The sequence below is a fragment of the Pelophylax lessonae genome (assembly GCF_965119305.1).
Source record: "Pelophylax lessonae genome assembly, chromosome: 10".
Lineage (NCBI taxonomy): Eukaryota > Metazoa > Chordata > Amphibia > Anura > Ranidae > Pelophylax > Pelophylax lessonae.
In genome coordinates, this window is record NC_138777.1 from 237,961,535 (window position 1) to 237,986,540 (window position 25,006).

Genomic DNA, 25,006 nt, shown 5'->3' on the forward strand with positions numbered 1-25,006 from the left:
TCCTGAAAATTATAATAATATTAATAATAAATAAAATACATTTATAATATTAAATAAAATAAATGAATAATAATAAATAACATAAATTTCAGCATAAATTGTTGGCCTGATGTAAATACCTGAAAATAAAAATAATAATGAATAAAATAAATGAATAATAATACATTAAATACACTTCTAATAATAAAATAAATTAAGATTAAAAAATAAAATAAATAAATAATAATAAAACATATGATAAATAATAAATAAAATAAATACTATCATAACAGGTACTAATGTAAATACTAATGTGCTCAGCATAAATTGTTGGCCTGATTTAAATACCTCAAAATAATAATAACAATAATAATAAATAAAATGAATGAATAACAAATAAATAATAATAAATAGAAGAAATTATGAATAATAAATAAAATTAATGAATAATAAATACAATATATGATAAATAATAAATAAATAAAATACTATCATTACAGGTAGTAACATACGTACTAATGTGCTCAGAATAATATGTTGGCCTGATGTAAATACCTGAAAATAGTAATAATATTAATAATAAAAAAAATCTAATAATAAATAAAAGAAATTATGTATAATAAATGAAATAAATGAATAATAATACATAAAATATATGATAAATAATAAATAAAATAAACACTATCATTACAGGTACTAACATACATACTAATATGCTCAGCATAAATTGTTGGCCTGACATAAATACCTGAAAATAATATTAATAATATAGAAAATAAATGAATAATAATAAGTTAAATAAATGAATAATAATAAATAAAATAAATTATGAATAATAAATAAAATAATTGAATAGTAATAAAATATATATTAAATAATAAATAAAATAAATACTATCATTACAGGTACTAATGTATGTACTAATGTGCTCAGCATAAATTGTTGGTCCGATATAAATACCTGAAAATAAAAATAATAATAAATAAAATAAATGAATAGTAAAAAAAATTTAACAAAATTATAATAATAAATAAAATACATTATAAATAATAAATAAAAAAATTAATAATGATAAATTAAATACATTTCTAATAATAATTAAAATAAATTATGAATAATAAATAAAATAATTAAATAATAATAAATAAATAAAATACTATCATTACAGGTACTAACATACGTTCTAATATGCTCAGTATAAATTGTTGGCCTTATATAAATACCTGAAAATAATATTAATAATAAATAAATTAAATGAATAATAATAAATAAAATGAATGAATGAATAATAATAAATAAAATAAATTATGAATAATACATAAAATAAATAAATAGTAATAAATAAAATATATGATAAATAATAAATAAAATAAATACTGTCATTACATGTACTAACGCACATACTAATGTTCTCAGCATAAATTGTTGGTCTGATATAAATACCTGAAAATAAAATAATAATGAATAAAATAAATGAATAATAATAAATACATTTATAATAATAAATCAAATAAATTATGAATAATAAATAAAATAAATGAATAATATTAAAAAATATATATGATAAATAAAAAAAAAAAAAGTAAATACTATCATTACAGGTACTAACGTACCTACTAATGTGGTCAGCAGAAATTGTTGGCCTAATCTAAATACCTGAAAATAAAAATAATAATTAATAAAATAAATGAACAGTAATACATTAAATTAAATTCTAATAATAAATAAAATAAATTAAGATTAATAAATAAAATAAATAAATAATAATAAAACATATGATAAATAATAAATAAAATAAATACTATCATTACAAGTACTAACGTACATACTAATGTGCTCAACATAAATTGTTGGTCAGATATAAATACCTGAAAATAAAAATAATAATGAATAAAATAAATAAATAATAATAAAATAAATAATAATAAATTAAATACGGTTATAATAATAAATTAAATACGGTTATAATAATAAATAAAATATATGATAAATAATAAATAAAATAAATACTATCATTACAGGTACTAACATACATACTAATGTGCTCAGCATAAATTTTTGGTCAGATATAAATACCTGAAAATAAAAATAATGATGAATAAAATAAATGAATAATAATAAATGAAATAAGTTTATAATAATAAATAAAATAAATTAATAATAATAAATATATGATAAATAATACATAAAATAAATACTATCATTACAGGTACTAATGTACTGTACATACTAATGTGCTCAGAATAAATTGTTGGTCAGATATAAATACCTGAAAATAAAAATAATGATGAGTAAAATAAATGAATAATAATAAATTAAATACATTTATAATAATAAAATTAAATAAATGAATAATAATAAATAAAACATATGATAAATAATAAATAAAATAAATACTATCATTACAGGTACTAACCTACATACTAATGTGCTCAGAATAAATTGTTGGTCAGATATAAATACCTGAAAATAAAAATAATGATGAGTAAAATAAATGAATAATAATAAATGAAATACATTTATAATAATAAAATTAAATAAATGAATAATAATAAATAAAACATATGATAAATAATAAATAAAATAAATACTATCATTACAGGTACTAACGTACATACTAATGTGCTCAGCATCAATTGTTGGTCAGATATAAATACCTGAAAATAAAAATAATGATGAATAAAATAAACGAATAATAATAAATTAAATACATTTATAATAATAAATAAAATAAATGAATATTAATAAATAAAACATATGATAAATAATAAATAAAATAAATACTATCATTACAGGTACTAACCTCATACATAAACTGATACAAAATACAATTTTCTTCTAGCTGGCATTTAATTGGCTAAAGTTACAAAGCTTTATAAAGAATAGGGGGAATTTATTTTCAGTCATTTTGTACATCTGAAGATTCAAATAACTGTCACTTAAAAAACCCCAAATAACAAAGCTTGCTTCCCCTGTTTATTGGATCACACCGAGCACCAGCAGGGAAGAACATTTTAGGATGTGATGTCCCACCCCCCCCCCCCCCTTTTTGATGAGGGACAAAAATTTTGGGGACGCCAGTTGCCGTGGCTGCGTGCAGAGGATGGTTGGCGGTGGCAGGGAAGGGGTTAAGGCGAGCGATGGCTCCCTCTTTGGGTGAGTTGGTAGAAGTGCAGGCAGTGTGATGGGGGAATAGAGAGCCGCACACTGAACAGACTACTCTGAACACATCAGCTCTCTGTGTGACCATCGCAGGGTGAAGAGTGCCACCAGGCACAGCAGGTGAGACTTTTGGCTTTGTGCGGAGACTGTGGCACCTTCGCCTGAGTCTTCTCTTCTTTGTGGGGGGGTGAGGCTGTGGGAAGAGGTTTATGGTGGGTGAGCTTGCAAGACCCCTATAAGTCTATTGATTTAGTAAATAGGCGATTTTTTTAACCACTTTGTAGAACAGTGATGGGGCTGCATGTGTGTGATTTTGCATAAATTAGGATTTTGTGTGTGGGAAGGATGTTGCTGGGGTGGGGGGGCTTTGTAGGTTACAAAGTATTGCAAAAAAAAAAGAAGAAGAAGAAAGAAATTGTATGAAGGTGAAGGGTGAGCTGCCAACACTGTCAAAGCATTGCCAAGAAGAATTTACAGATCAGTTGTTGCATCTTTATCATGTCAGCACAGGACCAGCTACACGACCCTATGAGGATTATTCAGAGCAATGGACAAGGTGCAACAACCCATAGCAAGGGACAATAATTCATAGCAAGGTGCAATATCTCATAGCAAGGCAGTGACATATAGCAAAGTGCAATATCTCATAGCAAGGGGCAACAACCCATAGCAAGAGGCAACAACCTATAGTAAGAGACAATAACTCATAGCAATAGGCAATAACATATAGAAAGAGGCAATTACCTATAGCAAGGGGCAATAATTCATAGCAAGAGGCAATAGTTCATAGCCAGAGACATTATCTCATAGCAAGAGGCAATAACCTATAGCAAAGTGCAATATCTCATAGCAAGGGGCAACAACCTATAGCAAGAGGCAATAATTCATAGCAAGAGACAATAACTCATAGCAATGGGCAATAATTTATAGTAAGAGAAAATAACCTAAAGCAAGGGGCAATAACTCATAGCAAGAGGCAATCATTCTTAGCAAGAGACAATAACTCATAACAAGGGGTAATAATTCAAAGCAAGTGGCAATAACCTATAGCAAGAGGCATCAACCTGTAGCAAGCGACAATAACTCATAGCAGCAGACAATAAATTATAGAAAGGGGCAATAACCCATAGCAAGGAGCAATAACCCATAGCAAAGGGCAGTAACCCATAGCAAGAGGCAATAACCCATAACAAGTGGCAATAATTCATAGCAACAGACAATAACTTATAGCAAGGGGCAATAACCCATAGCAAGAGGAAGTAACTCATAGCAAGAGGCAATAATTCATAGCAAGTGGCAATAAGTCATAGCAAGAGACAACACCTCATAGCAAAGGGTAATAACCCATAACAAGAGGCAATAACACATAGCAAGGGTCAATAAGTCATAGCAAGAGGCAATAATTCATAGCAAGAGACAACCCCTCATAGAAAGGGGTAATAACCCATAACAAGAGGCAATAACACATAGCAAGGGGCAATAACCCATAGCAAGAGGCAATAATTCATAGCAAGAGGCAATAACTTATAGCAAGGGGCAATAACCCATAGCAAGAGGTAGTAACGCATAGCAAGGGGCAATAGCCCATAGCAAGGGGCAATAGCCCATAGCAAGAGGTAATAACCTATAGCAAGGGGCAGTAACTCATTGCAAGTGGCAATAACCCATAGCAAAGGGCAATAACCCATAGCAACCTAATACATGTCATTCCAGGATCAGTTCACTGCTTCCAGGATTTTGCACATCATCATTACTCTTGGCACTGCCTTATTCAATGATCCCGTCTGTATCTAATTATCATTTGTCTATTGGATTAGAATTTTTCTGCATGGTGTTTGTCATTTAATATTAACATCTGGAAAGATTAGCAGCCGATCGGTTATGAAACAAGCAAGGCAGAGAGAGTTTCCATAATGCTGATTATCACGACACGCTGAATTAAATGAAATGATCGCATGGCAATACCAACAGTTTTTTTTTTTCATAAATGATATTTCTTGTAATAAATAGGAAGATGTGTGTTAATAAATGATAAGACTTGAATCTAATTTCTAGAAAAAGAGGATTTCATGGTGTGATAGAGACCAAAAATCAACCAAAATTTCTAGGCTAAAATACAAATCTTTCAAAGCAGGGGCTAAAAATGAGAGGACGAGAGGGGAAAAGGCTGATTATAGAAGAGGGGTACATAATGTTACATATTTATATCATTTATATCACATAGTCATAATCAAACTGTATATTAAAACATCAAGAAAAATGTACAAAGTACATCACCCACAGCAGCCAATTAGTAGTCATTTTTCTTTTGTTTTCTGATGGTTTTACCCGAAGAAGGAGAAGTCTGTTTGCTGTTGGTTAAATAATTGTAAGGACTGTTATTGTGCTTTGCTTTATTATTGTCAGATAAAACTAAATCAGGAGTAAAACAGTTCTTGGCACAGTCAAGAAATAGAAAATAATGTTGCTTGCATAAAGTGGTTACTGAAGGGAGTTCAGTCTGATTTATATAACTGTTATAACTTGTCAATGTGGGACAGAAAATAGAAATTCATGGAGTGAATAAGTTACTGGTGAATCAGTAGTATAATAATGGATATAAGATAAATATGAATAAATAATAATAATAAAAAAAAATATATATATATATATATGTATAAGATTTAAATGAAAATAAAATAGAATATATTTTTATATATAGAAAATTGTGTATATTGAAGACTACGTCCCAAGACTTCTAGGCTTATTACCATAGCTTTTAACAGTGAAATAAAAGAAAGAAAATTGTGTGTATATATATATATATATATATATATATATACAAATATATGATTAATAATGATATAAAAATATATTTAAAAAAAAATAATAATAATGGAGTATCTAATGAGTACAGGGCAGGCAGGAAAAAAAAATGTTATTTATAAAAAAAAACTGGAGCGCACTTTCAAAGCAACCAATTAGATCCCTTGCATTATTTAAGGATGATGTCTGATTGGTTGGTGTGGGCAATTGTTCCAGTTTTACTCTAGCTCTATTTCTCTACAGTTTTTAAAACAGTGTAAAAACAATGAGGATCATGGAGGGAGATTCTGAGATTGCAGAGGATGTCAGTACAGAGGGGGAACAGTTATTATAAGATTAGGAAATGTATATGAATACAAGGGGTAGCCATGTGTGTGTGTGTGGTGGGGGGGGGGTGGTGTTGGTGGTGGGGGGTAGATGTCTCACTTTGAATGGTGGGTGTTGAGGATGGGGGGGGGGGGGTAGATGTCTCACTTTGAATGGTGGGTGTTGAGGATGGTGGGTGGGGGGGGTAGATGTCCCACTTTGAATGGTGGGTGTTGAGGATGGTGGGGGGGTAGATGTCCCACTTTGAATGGTGGGTGTTGAGGATGGTGGGGGGGGGGGGTGGGGGGTAGATGTCTCACTTTGAATGGTGGGTGTTGAGGATGGTGGGTGGGGGGGATGGTGGGGGGGTAGATGTCCCACTTTGAATGGTGGGTGTTGAGGATGGTGGGGGGGGGGTGGGGGGTAGATGTCTCACTTTGAATGGTGGGTGTTGAGGATGGTGGGTGGGGGGGATGGTGGGGGGGTAGATGTCCCACTTTGAATGGTGGGTGTTGAGGATTCTGTTCTCTGGCTCTGGGTGATCTTCTGTGTGACTCGGTTGATGCTTGGCAGTACACACATGGCTGCCCTTTCTACGGAGATAAGGAAAGGTTTGCCCCCCCCCCCCATTCTTCTGTTGGAAGCATTTGTTATCGCCCCCTAGGAATGTCTCACCACTGGTCCCAGATGGTGCTGTAATGGGACCCGGCTACACCTGAAAGTTTTCCTCACTTGGTGACATTTGTATATTTTTTATTGGTGGATAACATTCAAAATTGATCATTTTTCATGATCATAATAGAAAATGATACAATTGTCAGGAGGAGATAATTGTGTGACACTAAATGGCCGAGCAATTCATGTGATATGAAACAGAAGTGACAGCAGAAGAAGTGAACGAGGATACTGTATGTGTCAGAGACATGGAAGGCGTTATTGATTATGTACAGATTGGATATTGCATGCATAGGGGACATAAATGGAGATCCTGATTATGTGCAGAAGGTGAGAGCGTTGTCACTGCATGTGTCAGAGACATGGAAGGAGTTATTGATTATGTACAGTGTGGATATTGCATGCATAGGGGATATACATGGAGATCCTGATTATGTACAGATTGGATATTGCATGTGTAGGGGATATAAAGGGAGATCCTGATTATGTACAGATTGGATATTGCATGCATAGGGGATATACATGGAGATCCTGATTATGTACAGATTGGATATTGCATGTGTAGGGGATATAAAGGGAGATCCTGGAGATCCTGATTATGTGCAGAAGGTGAGAGCGTTGTCACTGCATGTGTCAGAGACATGGAAGGAGTTATTGATTATGTACAGTGTGGATATTGCATGTGTAGGGGATATAAAGGGAGATCCTGATTATGTACAGATTGGATATTGCATGTGTAGGGGATATAAAGGGAGATCCTGATTATGTACAGATTGGATATTGCATGCATAGGGGATATAAATGGAGATCCTGATTATGTACAGATTGGATATTGCATATGTAGGGGATATAAAGGGAGATCCTGATTATGTGCAGAAGGTGAGAGCGTTGTCACTGCATGTGTCAGAGACATGGAAGGAGTTATTGATTATGTACAGTGTGGATATTGCATGTGTAGGGGATATAAAGGGAGATCCTGATTATGTACAGATTGGATATTGCATGTGTAGGGGATATAAAGGGAGATCCTGATTATGTACAGATTGGATATTGCATGCATAGGGGATATAAATGGAGATCCTGATTATGTACAGATTGGATATTGCATATGTAGGGGATATAAAGGGAGATCCTGGAGATCCTGATTATGTGCAGAAGGTGAGAGCTGTGTCACTGCATGTGTCAGAGACATGGAAGGAAGTCCTGATTATACAAAGGAGATATTTGTATCTGTATTGGACATGAATGGAGACCCCAATAATGTACAGGAGTTATAGGAGGTGTGACGGTGTTCACCATCACTGGGAGTGAGGGACAGATACTTGGGGGGGCGCTGAGAGAATGGTTTGTATGGCTTCAGATGGGAGAGTGATATTTGTTGATGGTGGCTCTCAAGAAATGTGGAGATTCGATCCCACTTTACACTGTGAGACCTGTGGCCTGTTGCCATGAAGTCTGTGACACCTAGATGTGTATTCCATGTACTTCAATGAAATAGACACACAGACTGTCATTGGCAGTCTTGTCCTAATGTCTGTTTTGAGATGGAATGTGGATTGTGTTAAGTCTACCTGTCCCATTGTTAAATGTTAATGACCTCACATTGTTCTGTCCAGATGGTTAGATAATTAGTTCAGGTTAATTCAGTTTCTGTATAAAATTTTATCTGCATATGATAATGTAATCAGACAACCCCTGACCTGTGTGTAATAATCTGATCAGGAGGGGGGTGGGTCTATGCTGTATATAAATTCTGTGTGACTGTTCAATAAAGGGTGATTCCAGTACAAGCTAAGTGTCAGGCTAGCTTTGTATGGAGAGAGGCTGGAATATCTATATATGTCCATGACTGTAAGGAAGCCGTATACGGACGGAAGACCACAAACACAGTGTGAGTGGGTGGTTCCGTTATAGGAGGGGATAATATATAAACAGGCAGCATGATTGGAGATCATAATTATGTACAGGAGAGACGACATCCGATGTGAATGGAGATCCTAAATATGTTCAGAAGTTATGAGTGGGATTATTGTGTGTATTGGGGACATGAATGGAGATTCCAAATGTGTACAGGAGATGTGAGTGTGAATATAGGATATGAATGGAGGGGAGGGAGATATGTGTAGTAGATATGAATGGAGGTGGGCAGATATGTGTAGTAGATATGAATGGAGGGGAGGGAGATAGGTGTAGTAGATATGAATGGAGGGGAGGGAAATAGGTGTAGTAGATATGAATGGAGGGGAGGGAAATAGGTGTAGTAGATATGAATGGAGGGGAGGGAGATATGTGTAGTAGATATGAATGGAGGAGGGGGAGATATGTGTAGTAGATATAAATGGAGGGGGGATATGTGTAGTAGATATGAATGGAGGTGAGTGAGATATGTGTAGTAGATATAAATGGAGGTGAGGGAGATATGTGTAGTAGATATGAATGGAGGGGAGGGAGATATGTGTAGTAAATATGAATGGAGGGGAGGGAGATATGTGTAGTATATATAAAGGGAGGGGGGATATGTGTAGTAGATATGAATGGAGGTGAGTGAGATATGTGTAGTAGATATAAATGGAGGTGAGAGAGATATGTGTAGTAGATATAAATGGAGAAGGGGGAGATATGTGTAGTAGATATGAATGGAGGAGGGGGAGATATGTGTAGTAGATATGAATGGAGGAGGGGGAGATATGTGTAGTAGATATGAATGGAGGAGGGGGAGATATGTGTAGTAGATATAAATGGAGAAGGGGGAGATATGTGTAGTAGATATGAATGGAGGAGGGGGAGATATGTGTAGTAGATATAAATGGAGAAGGGGGAGATATGTGTAGTAGATATAAATGGAGAAGGGGGAGATATGTGTAGTAGATATGAATGGAGGAGGGGGAGATATGTGTAGTAGATATGAATGGAGGAGGGGGAGACATGTGTAGTAGATATGAATGGAGGAGGGGGAGATATGTGTAGTAGATATGAATGGAGGAGGGGGAGACATGTGTAGTAGATATGAATGGAGGAGGGGGAGATATGTGTAGTAGATATAAATGGAGAAGGGGGAGATATGTGTAGTAGATATGAATGGAGGAGGGGGAGATATGTGTAGTAGATATGAATGGAGGTGAGGGAGATATGTGTAGTAGATATGAATGGAGGGGAGGGAGATATGTGTAGTAAATATGAATGGAGGGGAGGGAGATATGTGTAGTAGATATAAATGGAGAAGGGGGAGATATGTGTAGTAGATATAAATGGAGAAGGGGGAGATATGTGTAGTAGATATGAATGGAGGAGGGGGAGATATGTGTAGTAGATATGAATGGAGGAGGGGGAGATATGTGTAGTAGATATGAATGGAGGAGGGGGAGATATGTGTAGTAGATATGAATGGAGGAGGGGGAGATATGTGTAGTAGATATGATTAACACTTCTGCCTCTTGGGTTTTTATTGCCTTCTGTGTACCATGGTTCATGGTTCATGGTGACCCTATGATGGAAAGCGATGGGAAATCCAAAATGTTACAGTTGTCACTGGAAGATGAAAAGAAGGGGAATCTTCCAATGAGGACTTCCGTCCCAGTGACGGTTTTCTAAGTGGGGATTTCCCTTCACTTTGGAAAGATTTCCACTTGTTTGCTGTGCCGAGGGGAGAGGACGCTACAAAAAAAACTCCCCATTGGCAAACTGAAAACAACAGAAAATGTAGAATGGTTCCGACCATTCCCCAGGCTGGATCCGTGTATCTATGTAAAATATCCACACCCCAAATTCTTCTTTAACTTAGTTAGCCCCTCCCCCAGTGACTTTACACTCTCTGTTACTCAAGTAGCATCAAAGTAGCGAAGGAACCTTTATGTTTCCAAAGTCACATGCTAGGGTTAGGGTTAAGGGCTAGAGTAGGGGTTAAATATTAGGTTAATGGGTAATCATTAGGTTTAGAATTAGTGGTAATCGTTAGAGTTAGTGTTCTAACCCTAATATTTAACCCTATCTCTAGCACTTAACCCTAACATTTAACCCTAACCCTAGCCCTCAACCCTAACCCTGGCACTTAACCCTAACATGTAACCCTAACCCTAGCACTTAACCCAAATATTTAACCTTAATCCTATGCTTAACATTTAACCCTAGCCCTCAACCCTAACCCAACCCCATACCATATCTCTAGCACTTAACTCTAACCCTAACACTTAACCCTAACCTTAACATTTAGCCCTAACCCTAATATTTAACACTAACCCTAGCATTTAACCCTAACCTTAACATTTAACCCTAACACTAGCTCTCAACCCTAACCCTAGCCCTTAACCATATCCCTAGCACTTAACCCTAACCTTAACATTTAGCCCTAACCCTAGCCCTCAACCCTAACCCTAGCACTTAACCCTAACATTTAACACTAACCCTAGCATTTAACCCTAACCTTAACATTTAACCCTAATGCTAGCCTTCAACCCCAACCCTAGCCCTTAACCATATCCCTAGCACTTAACCCTAACTTTTAACCCTAACCCTATTATTTAATCCTAACCCTAGCCGTCATCCCTAACCCTAGCCCTTAACCCTAAACCTAACCTTAACCCTAATCCTCATTCCTAACCCTAACCCTTAACCCTAACATGCGACTTTGGACACATAAAGGTTCCTGCACTACTTTGATGTGACTTTGATGCTACTTGAGTGCCAGAGAGTGTAAAGTCACATCAAAGTCGCACTCCATGAATAGAACTGTCATACTTTCCTATTATCAAAAAAAAAAAAAAAAAACATGCAAAATGCTTTAAAAACACATAAAAAATGCAACACTTGAATTTTTGGTGTGGGTCTTTTGAAGTCTATATCAAAATGCAATCTGCTGCATGAACAAAACGTCCCTGACCCTTTCCAAAAAATGCACGGGCTCAAACCGTACATACGTGAAATAGATCCATAGGGGACTGTAATACGTTTCTTCAAAATGCAAAACACACTAAAAAACACACAGGTGGGATCCAAGGGTCAGCATGGTTCGGCTCATCGCACGTAGTGGGACAAATGCCCCAAAGAAGCTCCAAAACACTTCTTGGAGCGGAGTGTGGGGTGTTTTTCCACGTCGCGCCCTGGCGCATTTGTAGTGCGTTTGCTGCGCAACAAGATGCCCGCTACCTGCGCTTGGAGTGTCCTTAACTATTAATGGCACAGCAAGCGTAAAGCGCATTTGCAGCTTGTTTCCAAAATGTGTGGCAAAGATTTACTGCGGCAGGCTGGCTCGGATGTGCGAAACAACGTAGCCCTACATTGGTTGCGCGTGTGGTGCTGGGGGGCCAGCGAGCGCTTCGGCCCCCCCTAGGCAGCGGAATGCCGATCCACGGGACCGACGGCCATGATTGCCGCTGGGCACCCGCGATCGCTCCCCGCTGAGAGAGAAGGACGGTCAGCTGATGTAAACACAGCTGACCGCTGTTCTCTCTGGAATGATCACAGAGCGCCTGTGATCCTTCTATATAGGATCAAAAATCACTATGGTCCTTTCACAAGTCCCTCCCCCACACAGTTATAAAACACTCCCCTAGGCTCACACTTAACCCTTTGATCACCCCTGGGTTAACCCCTTGCCTGCCAGTGTCATTATTACAGTAACAGTGAATATTTTTAGCACTGATTACTGTAGTAATGTCACTGGTCCCCCAAAAGTCTCAAAAATGTCAGTAAAGTGTCTGATCTGTCCGCCGCAATTGTCGCAGTCCCGCTAAAAATCGCTGATCGCCGCCATTACTAGTAAAAATAAATAAATAAGTAAAAATAACACAAATCTTTCCCCTAGTTTGTAGATGTGATAACTTTTGCACAAACCAATCAAAATACGCTTATTGGGATTTTTTTTTTTTTTTTTACCAAAAATATGTAGCAGAATACAAATTGGCCCAAAAGGATGAAAAATTTTGATTTTTAAATTTTTTTTTTTTGAAAATGTTATTTTGCAGAAAGTGAAAAATATTGTTTTTTTTTCAAAATTGTTGGTCTTTTTTGAAGAGAGACCATCAGAGTCTCCCCTTAGATCCAGGAGTGCCCATCGGACTCGCCTCCCTTCAATCCAAGATGGCCCATCAGAGTCTCCCCTTAGATCCAGGAGTGCCCATTGGAATCCCCCCTTCGATCCAAGCGGGCCCATGAGAGTCTCTCCTTGGTTCCAGGAGGACCTTTCAGCATCCCACTTTAGATCTAGGACGGCCCATTAGAGTCCCCCCTTGGATCCAGAAGTGCCCATTAGAGCCCCCCCTTAGATCCAAGAATGCCCATTAGAGATCTCCCTTGGATCCAAGAGGGCCCATCGGAGTCTCCCCTTAGATCCAGGAGTGCCCATCAGAATCCCCCCTTTGATCCAAGAGGGTCCATCAGCCTTTGGTTTCAGCATCCCACTTTAGATCCAGGAGGGCCCATTAGAGTATCCCCCCCTTGGATCCAGAAGTGCCCATTAGAGTCCCCCCTTAGATCCAAGTGTGCCCATTAGAGATCCCCCCCTTGGATCCAAGAGGGCCCATTAGAGTCCCCCCTTGGATCCAGAAGTGCCCATTAGAGCCCACCCTTGGATCCAGAACTGCCCATTAGAGACACCCATTGGATCCAAGAGGGCCCGTCAGAGTCTCCCCTTAGATCCAGGAGTTCCTATCAGAATACCCCCTTCAATCCAAGAGGGCCCATGAGAGTCTCTCCTTGGTTCCAGGAGGGCCTTTCAGCATCCCACTTTAGATCCAGGTGGGCCCATTAGAGTCCTTACTTGGATCTAGGAGTGCCCATTATAGTCCACCCTTAGATCCAAGAGTGCCCATCAGAGACCCCCCTTGGATCCAAGAGGGCCCATCAGAGTCTCCCCTTAGATCCAGGAATGCCCATCGGAATCCCCCCTTCGATCCAAGAGGGCCCATCAGTGTCTCCTCTTACATCCAGGATAGCTATCAGGGGGACTGGTGAGGGATTATGATTGGCTGGCTGGTGGTGGATGTACCAGTCTAAATATAATGAAACACAGACCACTGCCAGCCAGTTGGGGTGTTTTCATGGACAGTTGACGTGGGGAGGGGTAAAATCTTGTAGCGGGCCATAGCTGGGAGATCCCTGTTTTAAAAGTTAGTACAAAAAAATGTTTTTGGTTGGTAAATGATACATACGTACATTGTAACATAAACTATACATCAGAACAGAAAGGGTGATATCCCAGAAGAGTGACAGAAGGATTTGGTTCCAAAGAGGGATAGTCCTTCCAAATGTGGAATGTTGGGATCTATGATGACTAGGGATGAGGGACTCGAGGTTTGGTCTGAACTCATGTTCGGACAAACCGGGACAGCAACTATCAGTGCCGGGCCAATCAGCTGCTGGTGGAGAATTCCCCGCTCCGCAAACGGCGCGTAAAGGGGTGGGGATGCTTGTGACATTATTGACCCAATAAAGAACATGGCCATATTGGGTCAATGCAATTAGGTAATGATGTTAATGATGAACATTACCAAGTTGTGTATGCACAGTTGTGGGGTGGGGAATCCCCCACCATCAGATGACTGGCCCAGCAGTTAAAGCTTACCTCCCAACCGAACCGAAGTTGATCATTAGTGACAACTAAGTACACCCCATGGTCCCCCAGGAGCAGGGACCCAGATGCAACCACAGCCATGGACCCCAGGAGCAGGTGCCCAGATGCAACCACAGCCTTGGACCCCAAGAGCAGGGACCCAGATGCAACCACAGCCATGGACCCCAAGAGCAGGGACCCAGATGCAACCACAGCCATGAACCCCAAGAGCAGGGGTCCAGATGCAACCACAGCCATGGACCCCAAGAGCAGGGGCCCAGATGCAACCACAGCCATGAACCCCAAGAGCAGGGGTCCAGATGCAACCACAGCCATTGCCCCCAAGAGCAGGGGTCCAGATGCAACCACAGCCATGGACCCCAAGAGCAGGGGTCCAGATGCAAATGCAACCTCTGCCATCTTCTATGACCATCAAAAGGGGCTCCCAATCTCTCTACCATTTGTTATAGATTAACAAGAATAGGAACGGGAACACCCAAAACTACCACGATACACAAGAAATATATTAGAACAATCTCATATACCAAGATGTATAGAAAGCCAGGGACGGATTGTGCCCACCAGGCTCCACCTATAACTAAAACATCACTTCTGGGTGGACAGGCCCTTTAAATGGAACCGGACGCACTATTTTGGATTCGGTTTCTATTATTTATTCGAGTGATTTTAAAAGAAGAAATAATAAATAAATAAATAATTAAACATGTTATAGTTACCCACTGTGTGTAATGGTCTTGCACAGAGCAGCCTTGATCCTATTCTTTTTGGGTCCCCTGCAGATGGGCCTAGCTCCTCCCCCCTGCCGAGTGCCCACATAGCAAGCCTCTTGCTATGGGGACACTTGAGCAGGCTCGCTCCCATGCCTCCACCCTCCGCTGGCTATGTGAGCCAATGAGAGAGACCCGGGTGAGCCCCTGCTCCTCTGCACATTGCTGGATCAAGATCAGGCACAGATAAGTATTGGGGGGAGGGGGGCTTTACCCAGAAGGTTTCTTTACCTTAACCCCTTCCCACCCATGCTATAGCTGAAAGATGGCTACAGCGCAGGCTCACTATGTGTTCATTTAAAATAAACATGAATCAGGCATATAGCTGCACTATAAAATTATATAGAAAGTCCAACATGTAGGGCAGCCATCAAATGAACATAAGCCAAAGGTTCCAACGAAGCTAGAGATAAACAGAGAAGAGGCGCCTCTAAGTGTAGACGTTGTAGCTATTTAATAAGATATAATAAAAAAAATCACATCAGTTCAAGATTACAAGTGTAGTAGGTAGAAAACGATCCTGGGTGCTCCAAGAAAGGTGTGTTTGTCATCTTATGTGGACGCCGCCATCGGATTCGGTCTCCCCTCTTCACCGTTATGCTGGCAGTAACGGTGGATGGAACGGGAACGAAGCTGGGAGTGCAACCATCATGCATTCATGCCATGAAGAAGGAGCATGGCAGCTATCTATTGGAAGCAGGCACGCTCAGAAACGCGTCGCAGCTTTGTGACGTCATCCAGTCATGAGGCCGGAGCTTCACGATTCCCAAGCCTTGATTTCATTTGGTTTGCTAGTATCCTTCTTGATAGACACACTAGATTTGATAAAATTTGGAACCCCCCGGATCAGATACTTACAATCACATATCTGACTTGGAAGCTCACCTTGGGTACCGAGCCAAACGAAGAAACCTTTCTCTCTGGTCTACTTTTATTTCTTTCCCTTCATTCATTTCCTAATTCTAGGCTCTTTTCTATCCTCTATTCCTTCAGACCTGTGTTGTGTGTGCTGAAGACCATGGTGGACTGGTTGGATCAGTATGTGGGTTAGATGTCCCTCCAGTAGGTTGTGCTCAATGGTGGATACTGGCGGTGAACTCTCGTAGAGCTTGGGCTGCTGCCCTTCTGGTATGGCCTTAAGGTTGTTTCCACACATAGACTTGGAATAATAGAAAAGAAGGTGCGTCTCACGTACCTAGAGATGGAGCCTGACGTGGAGAGGAAGGCGATCTCTTACACCTCCGGCCTTGTACCCCTGATAAAGTAAACAGGAGGCACGGAAGCCTGAAGTGGCACGAGTGCCTAGAACTTCAGATGGTGAAAGCTGCAGATGAGAGGTCTGTGCGTACTTGGATGCAGGCTGGATCGTGATGCAGGGCAACAGGTTCTTGACAGGCTGCCAGGTGGCAGACAGCAGGTACTTGGCAGACTGGCAGGCCACAGGCAGTGGGTACTTGGAAGACTGGTAGGTAGGAGACAGCAGGTACTTGGCAGGCTGGTAGGTAGCAGACAGCAGGTACTTGGCAGGCTGGTAGGTAGCAGGTGCTTGGCAGGCTGGTAGGTAGAAGACAGCAGGTGCTTGGCAGGCTGGTAGGTAGAAGACAGCAGGTACTTGGCAGGCTGGTAGGTAGAAGACAGCAGGTACTTGGCAGAATGGCAGGTAGCAGACAGCAGGTACTTGGCAGGCTGGTAGGTAGCAGACAGCAGGTACTTGGCAGGCTGGTAGGTAGCAGACAGCAGGTACTTGGCAGAATGGCAGGTAGCAGACAGCAGGTACTTGGCAGGCTGGTAGGTAGCAGACAGCAGGTGTAAGGATGGCTAGACACACAGCAGGGTGAGGCAAGCCATGTTGGTCACTAGCATGCACGTCAGGAACAGAGCAGTAGGCAGCAGAGTAGTCAGGTTCAGGCTGGAGCAGTCAACGGCAAACAGACAGACAGACAGAGGGATCAAGCAGAGACGTGGTAAAAGAGCATTCCATTTCAAAATAATTTCCCTCTTGGCATAATACAAAAGATAAGTACGGTAAATCAACAGCTTAGTGGGTCTGGGTCTCTGCTTATCATCCATAATGCCCAGCAGTGCCATCTCCGGGGGGACAGGGAAAGCCAGATGCAACCGATAATTAATTATTTCAAACACCTCCAACCAAAGTTGAGCCACCTTGAAGCAAATTCAGAACATATGGAAATAAGACCCTTGTTCTGTCAAGCAGCGAGGGCAATCTGGAGACCTCTGGGGGACGATCCTATGCAATCTCTGAGGAGTATAATATATTCTATGTAGGAATTTAGTCTGAATCAGGTAATCGTTAGCGGAGATCATCAACCCTGCGCCATCCTCAAAACAGTCCTCCCAGTCCTTGCGGTCAAGGTCAGGCAAATCCCCCCTCCATAAGTCCCAAAGTCTGTCCATTCTCGGGGAGTGTGAACTCAGCAAGACTAGATAAAGGGAGGAAAGAGGTTTAGATAGGGACTCCTGGGCCAACAGCTCTTCCACAGGGTCCATTGCCAAGGTCAAACCATGTGGGAATTGAGCCCGGATCGCATGCCTCAGTTGAAGATAGCGAAAGTACATCCACCCAGGCAGACCATGCTTGCGCCTGAGGGCACGGAAGGAACATATAGAGTAGTGATCGACCGATATCATTTTTCTAATGCCGATACCTATATTTTGGTCATCGGATATCGGTATCGGCCGATATTTTCAGACATGTAAAAAAAAATTTTTTTATTTTGTTATTTTTCACAGGTACTACTTGTGGAGGGATCTGGGGATCTAAGAGACCCCAAACCCCTCCTCGGCACTGAAAAGCATTCAAAACGCCAAGTTTGGCTGTTTTGAGTGCTGTCAGCTTTTCTGAATTTGGCACCAAGTACCCAGAAGTGAGGTCATGACATCCCTTCCCGGGTTTTTACACGGAGACCCGATCAGAGCCGAATGCGGCTTTGATCCGGTCTTCTCTTTGGCGGCCGTGCAGGTAGGATGCCCGGGTCTCCCGGTGGGATGGGAGACCCAGGCGAGCTGCGGAAGGCGGTGGGAGGGGGGGACGTCCCCTCCCGCTTCTTGTAATGACAGCCGAGCAGTTTCTCAGCCGCATCGGTTGTCATTACAAGTCAGCCGACCGGACGCCGGTACTGGGGTGATGCCTCTAGCTGCAGGCTTCACTCCGTTACATGCACTTTCCCGAAATATCGGCAATATCAGTAACCTTCCGATCTATCGGGGAAAGTGCAGATTGGCCCCCCTATATATCGGTGTTGCCGATAATCAGTCGATCCCTAATATAGAGCCCCTGGGACTCATGTCCCGGAGAGTCGTCACCCCAAAACGGGCCCAAACCTTTTCATTTGTATCTTAATTTTGCTTTCGATTTCAAATGCAACAACAATGTATTCAAACAGACAATGTTGGTCGCTGTTCACATTATAGATTGTGTTTTGTGATAGAAAGGCCGCGCCGGGAGCTGATCCTTCCTGTAGTACATGTGTGCCGATGATAATGGGGGCAGACGGAGTGCATAGAAGCTGCTTTTTTAATGTGCGTTCTCAGAGGCGCCGGTGACTCACCGCTAATTTGTTCTACCGGTGTTTCTGAGTCATTGTGCAACATCGGTGTATGTATCACTATCATTGTGCTGGGTGCTGGAGCAGGCAGATCCCATGTGTCACCCATTACCCTGCAAAGCGCATTCATCCTCCATTCACATGTATTGGCAGAGAATGTACTCGGCTTTTTACCGTTCTATTCTAATCAGGGCAGTCTACCAACCGCAATTTTAATGTGTTTATATGGCAAGGATGACGTTTTTCAGGAAACGAATATACAGATAAAATTCTGGCATGTATACTAACTTTAAATAAAATATATGTAAAAACTTCCTGACCGCCAGCAGTACATATACCGCGGCAAGTCGGCTATGTCCTGCGAAATAACGTAACTGTACGTCATTTCACGGGACCGCTAGTGGGGGCACACGCAGTGCTATATTTTGGCCTAGGCTGGCAAGGCCCAGGCCTAGGGCGGCACTTTTCAGGGGGGCATCAAAAAAAGCTGCCCCCCCTCCACCTTAGACTCTATTGGCCACTGATTGCTAGAGCTGCCTCTCTCACCCCCCCTCTCTCTTTCTCTCTCACCCCCCTCTCTCTCTCTTTCTCTCTCACCCCCCTCTCTCTCTCTCTTTCTCTCTCACCCCTCCTCTTTCTCTTTCTCTCTCACCCCCCTCTCTCCCTCTCTCTTTCTCTCTCACCCCTCCTCTTTCTCTTTCTCTCCCATCCCTCCTCTCTCTCCCCCCTCTCTCCCTCTTTCTCTTTCTCTCACCCCTCTCTCTCTCTCTCTCATCCCCCTCTCTCACCCCCCTCTCTCGCCCCCCACTGATTGCTAGAGCTGCCTCTCTCACCGCCTCTCTCTCTCACCCCCCTCTCTCTCTCACCCCCTCTCTCTCTCTCATCCCCCTCTCTCAGCCCCCCTCTCTCCCCTTCACAACCTCATCTCTTTTTCTCTCTCATCCCCCTCTCTCTCTCTCTCCCATCTCCCCTCTCTCTCTCATCCCCCCTCTCTCTCCCACCCCTCCTCTCTCTCTCTCTCCCCCCTCTCACTCTTTCTCTCTCTCTCACCCCCTCTCTCTCTCTCATCCCCCTCTCTCAGCCCCCCTCTCTCACCCCCTCTCTCCCCCCTCTCTCTCCCTCACAACCTCATCTCTTTTTCTCTCCCATCCCCCCTCTCTCTCTCTCATCCCCCCTCTCTCTCTCTCATCCCCCCTCTCTCTCTCATCCCCCCTCTCTCTCTCATCCCCCTTTCTCTCTCTCTCTCTCCCTCTCACACACCCTCTCTCTCTCTCTTCTCTCTCTCTATTTCACCCCCCTCTTTTGTCCCCCTCTCTCTCACCCCTCTCTCTCATCCCCCCTCCCTCTCTCTCTCTCTCTCTCTCGCTCATCCCCCTCTCTCTCCCTCCCTCAACCACCCCCTCTCTCTCATCCCTCCCCCCTCACCCACCCCTCTCTCTCTCTCACCCCCTCTCTCTCATCCCCCCTCTCTCCCCCTCCCCTCTCTCTCTCATCCCCCTCTCTCTCACCCCTCTCTCTCTCACCCTCCCTCTCTCTCATCCCCCTCTCTCTCACATCCCCCTCTCTCTCACCCCTCTCTCTCTCATTCGCCCTCTCTCTCTCCCTCCCTCACCCACCCCCTCTCTCTCATCCCTCCCCTCTCTTTCTCTCCCTCCCTCACCCACCCCCCCCCTCTCTCTCGCACCCCTCTGTTCACACATAACATAAAAAAACAAGGGATTCCTGCATTAAATGTGTTAAAATTCCATAATATAATGAATTAAATTGTGAATAAATAAAGCAGCACACACAGACCTATAGAATAAAGTCCAAAAAATATATAAAGAAAATGTGTATTGCTTAATTATTGTGAATAAAGTGAATCCTAAATCAATAAAAACATGATTTTAAATGAGAAATATGCGAGAAAGTCCATAAAAGTCCGTATAAAAAAAGATTACTCAAAAAAACTTGTATTTGGAGGAGAAACCACAAGTCCCAGCATGCAGATGAAGGTAACAATCCTCTCACAACAGACGGGAAGAAGCCACCAGTGGAGTACAAAAAGAGCAATAGGCTGCTTACTCTCTGTTCACACAGCAAGGCCATCCCCCACACAGTTAGTAAGCACCCCCTAGGGACACATTTAACCCCTTGATCGCCCCTTGTGTTAACCCCTTCCCTGCCAGTGTCATTAGTACAGTGACAGTGCATATTTTTTAGCACTGATTACTGTAGTAATGTCACTGGTCCCCCCCAAAAGTGTCGGAAAATGTCAGTTAGGGGTCAGATCTGTCCGCCGCAACGTCGCAATCCCGTTAAAAATCGCAGATCGCCGCCACTACTAGTAAAAAAATAAATAAATAAAAATTACATAAATATTTCCCCTAGTTTGTAGACATGATAACTTTTCCGCAAACCAATCAATAAACCCTTATTGAGATTTTTTTTTTTTTTTTTACCAAAAATATGTAGCAGAAAACAAATTGCCCTAAAATGATGAAAACATTTGATTTTAAATTTTTTTTTATTGGGAATAATATATCGCAGAAAGAAAAAAAATATTGTTTTTTTTTGTTCAGAATTGTCGCTCTTTTTTTGTTTATAGCGCAAAAAATAAAAAATCGCAGAGGTGATCAAATACCACCAAAAAGAAAGCTCTATTTGTGGTATATATTTAATATATATTTACATTGTTTTAGTATTTGGTATTTTTAAATATTATTTTATATATTTATCTTTTTACATTTTATATATTTGCATGATTTATTATTTTAATATATTGTTTATTTATTTATATTTCTCACCAACCTGATCAACTCTATGCCAAGGAGATGCGTTGCACTGCGTGAGGAAAATGGTGGTCACACCACACACTGACTGGTTTTCGGACCAACCCCCCCCCCCCCCCCCCCAATACAGTAAAACTGCACATTTTAGAGTGGCCTTTTATTGTGGCCAGCCTAAGGCACACCTGTGTAATAATCATGCTGTCCAATCAGCATCTTGATATGCCTCACCTGTGATGTGGATGGATTATCTCTGCAAAGGAGAAGTGATCACTAACACAGATTTACACAGATTTGTGAAGAATATTGGAGAGAAATCGGCCTTTTGTGTACATAGAAAAACTCTTAGATCTTTGAGTTATTAAAGGAAGGGGGTTTTGGGACTTTGAATGAGGTATGTACAGCATGACTAAGTAATGAGTCAAAAATTATCAATGTATCCATTTATTAGTATAGAAAAATTGGTAAAAACAATAAATTGACATATTGGTGTTGAATAGTATCTGACATAGCGTATACACTTATACAGTATATCCATACATTGTATAGAAACAGTGACTGACAAAATCACATTGATCCATGTGTGAGTCTGAGGACATATAGATGACATGTTGGCACACACATGCCAAAGAACTGCACAACAACATAGCCCATTGCATCCCATGGTGGTAAGACATAAATCGTGCGGCGGTCGGCAAGTGGTTAATACATTGTACAGGGATGGAGACATATACATATTATATGTTTCATTTAAAGTCCCATTTTTCTCCTCTGCTTTTAGATCTTCGAATTCAGCTCATGAAAAATGGGGGCAAAAACAAAAGTATTGCGTTTATAATTTTGTTCAGTATATTTGGTGCAAGGGATTGAAAACACCTACAAGATGGCAGAGATATCAGACATGTAATAAGTGTCCTCGTTTGGTTTGCTGTGTCCTGTGTCTGCCGGGTGAGGGAGGATGGGAGGCCTTCGCTCAGGGGCGTAACTACAGGGGTTGCAATTGCAACCAGGCCCATGCTCCAGGGGGGCTGTGTGGCTCCCCTCTACACCTGGATAGGCGGGGGCAGCATTTTGAGAAACGAATCTCCTCCATTTTCCTCCTGTAGCTGCAGGAGGAAAATGGAGGAGATTGGTTCTTCTATATTCTGCCCCCGCCACTCCTCATATCCAGTTCACTTGTGTTCTGCTGTCTCTGGGCCCCTGTGTGATCCCCTGCCCCCCCCCACAGCACTGCCGGCTTCCCCCTTCCCTCTCCCACCAGCTGCTGCGGTGGATGTGTCAGGATGGAGAGCTGGGAAGGGGTACGTAAATACGTCATTTACAGGCTCCTTCTTTTTCTGAATGAATTAAATTGTAAAAAAATAAAAATTGCAAAAAAAGAAAAAATAATAAAATGAAAATAACAAAAAATGAGGATCGCAAAAGTCACAATTGCGACTGGGACCTGGCATTCCACCACCGTAGGAAGACCCCCAAGATGGCACTGCAGGACTGTTATAAAGGGCCCTGAGACCATAGTAAAGGGCCTCCAGGGTCAGTGGGAAGAGCCCCGGGCTTGAAGTAAAGGGGGTCAGGGGGGCCCTTCATGGTTTCTTGCACCAGGGCTCTGAAGGTTCTATTTATGCCTCTGCCTTCACCTGACGCCATATCGGCCATGTGCGTTCCAGCTTGGTGCCGAAACCTGGGCCTCCTCACTTCCTAGGGAATTCAGACAGCTGCAGGACGGCTCTCTCATCCTCCCTCACCCGGCAGACACAGGACACAGAAAACCAAATGAGGACCGTTATTACATGTCTGTTATCTCTGCCATCTTGTAAGTGTTTTTCATTCCTTGCACCAAATAATAAATACTTTCATTACTGCACTTAGAGGCGCCCTTCTTTCCTTTTATGATCCTATAGAGCTGCTTCTTCTCACACAAGTGCTGCCCTCAGTGAAACCTCTCCACCGCAACAAAGGACCAGACAACCTTCCTCAACAGAGCCCCCTCATCTCTCCCTTTCTTCACCTGTCCCCCCCCCCCCCCCTCTCGCCAAAAGCTCAGTTTCACAAACAGGAGCCGGGGAGGAGACCATAAAGCCAAAATTCCCAACTTTGCCAACTTTGCTTTAAAAGGTAACTCCACTTTCGTGGGGGAAAAAAATAGCAAACAAAGAAAAAACAATATAGCGTATAGAATTGCGACAGAAATCATATTGTAATTTATTGTTATTAAAAATTACCTTTCCTTTTCAATCTGCAGTTGTTATAATTTTCTGAAAATGCAATACAATATGGCTGCCTGGAACTGTTCTGTACACAGAATGTATACTGAGCACACCCCCAGAAACATCATTTCCTGCTTGTGTGATTGGCTCACCAATTTTCCCAGAATTCTGCACTAATATACATAATAGAAAGTCAGATTTCTGGCATCCCCTGCAACAAAAATGTCATTTTTTTGGTGAGATCCTCCCAATAGGAACACATTTAAAGGGATGCAGGCCCAGCAGATTTCCCCATTAGAGCTCTGCAGCTGCCACAGCTGATAGATAATTATGAAACCACTCCCATTAGACCCACTCAGCACAGAGGAAAAAACAATGATTTCTTCAGAATACCAAAAGGGAAGGAATCTGCAACAAAGTTTGTTACATTCCCTGCAATGTACAGAGATCACCCAGAGGGGAATGCTTTTTTTCTCAACAAAAGTGGAGTTACACTTTAAGTATGTGGCTTTATATAGAGGCAGAGTTTTCCCTTCCAGTAGGATAAGGAAGGGGCCTCTGTCTTCCTTCAGCACAACAAAATGGCTTTGCGCGCATAAAAGAGGGCGAGTGATAGGAGGGTCCTTTGAGTTATAAAAGAAATGGAAGGATGAATAGGACTTTAAATGTAGCCACTGGTAATCCCATAAGGAAACACAAGTACTCAACAGATAAAAAAAAAAATTGATATTTATTATGACAAAATGATGAAAAATATTAAAACCATATCATATGGAAAAATGATATATGGTAAATACAGTACAGTATCTGCCCAGACGATGTGGGTATATAGCACAAGAACCTGTTACATGTCCGTATCAAGCTAGGATCTGGTATAAAAGGAACACAGAATCTGCGATGATCTTTTGGATATCCGGGCCTAACAGGAATCTCAAGCATCATAAACCAATGGATCGCTACGCGTTTCGCTTACAGCTTCCTCAGGAGATCTTATTGGTACTTGATTAAAAGTGAATATTAAACCCGCGCTACAGGTAGTGCAAAAAATAAAATATAGAATAAATAAACAAATAACAGAGCTGCTGTTCACCAAGTAAAAACTCGGAAAAAAGTGGTAAACAAAATGACACAGATTAGATGATCCTACGTAAACACAGGCGCTTTTGACCCCTAACAAGGGTCCATCCTCTCTGGTGAGTAGGGT

The 25,006-nt window shown here is 41.3% G+C and overlaps 1 protein-coding gene across 1 annotated transcript in view; it reads left to right on the top strand.

The window, feature by feature from the left end:
• The first annotated feature begins 3,127 nt into the window (after window positions 1-3,127).
• CPNE7 (copine 7) overlaps window positions 3,128-25,006 on the top strand; it is a 149,039-nt gene continuing 127,160 nt past the window's right edge. Inside the window, exon 1 of the mRNA XM_082269609.1 lies at window positions 3,128-3,261. The gene's annotated coding sequence lies outside the window, so the exon portion shown is untranslated. The remainder of the gene's footprint in view (window positions 3,262-25,006) is intronic.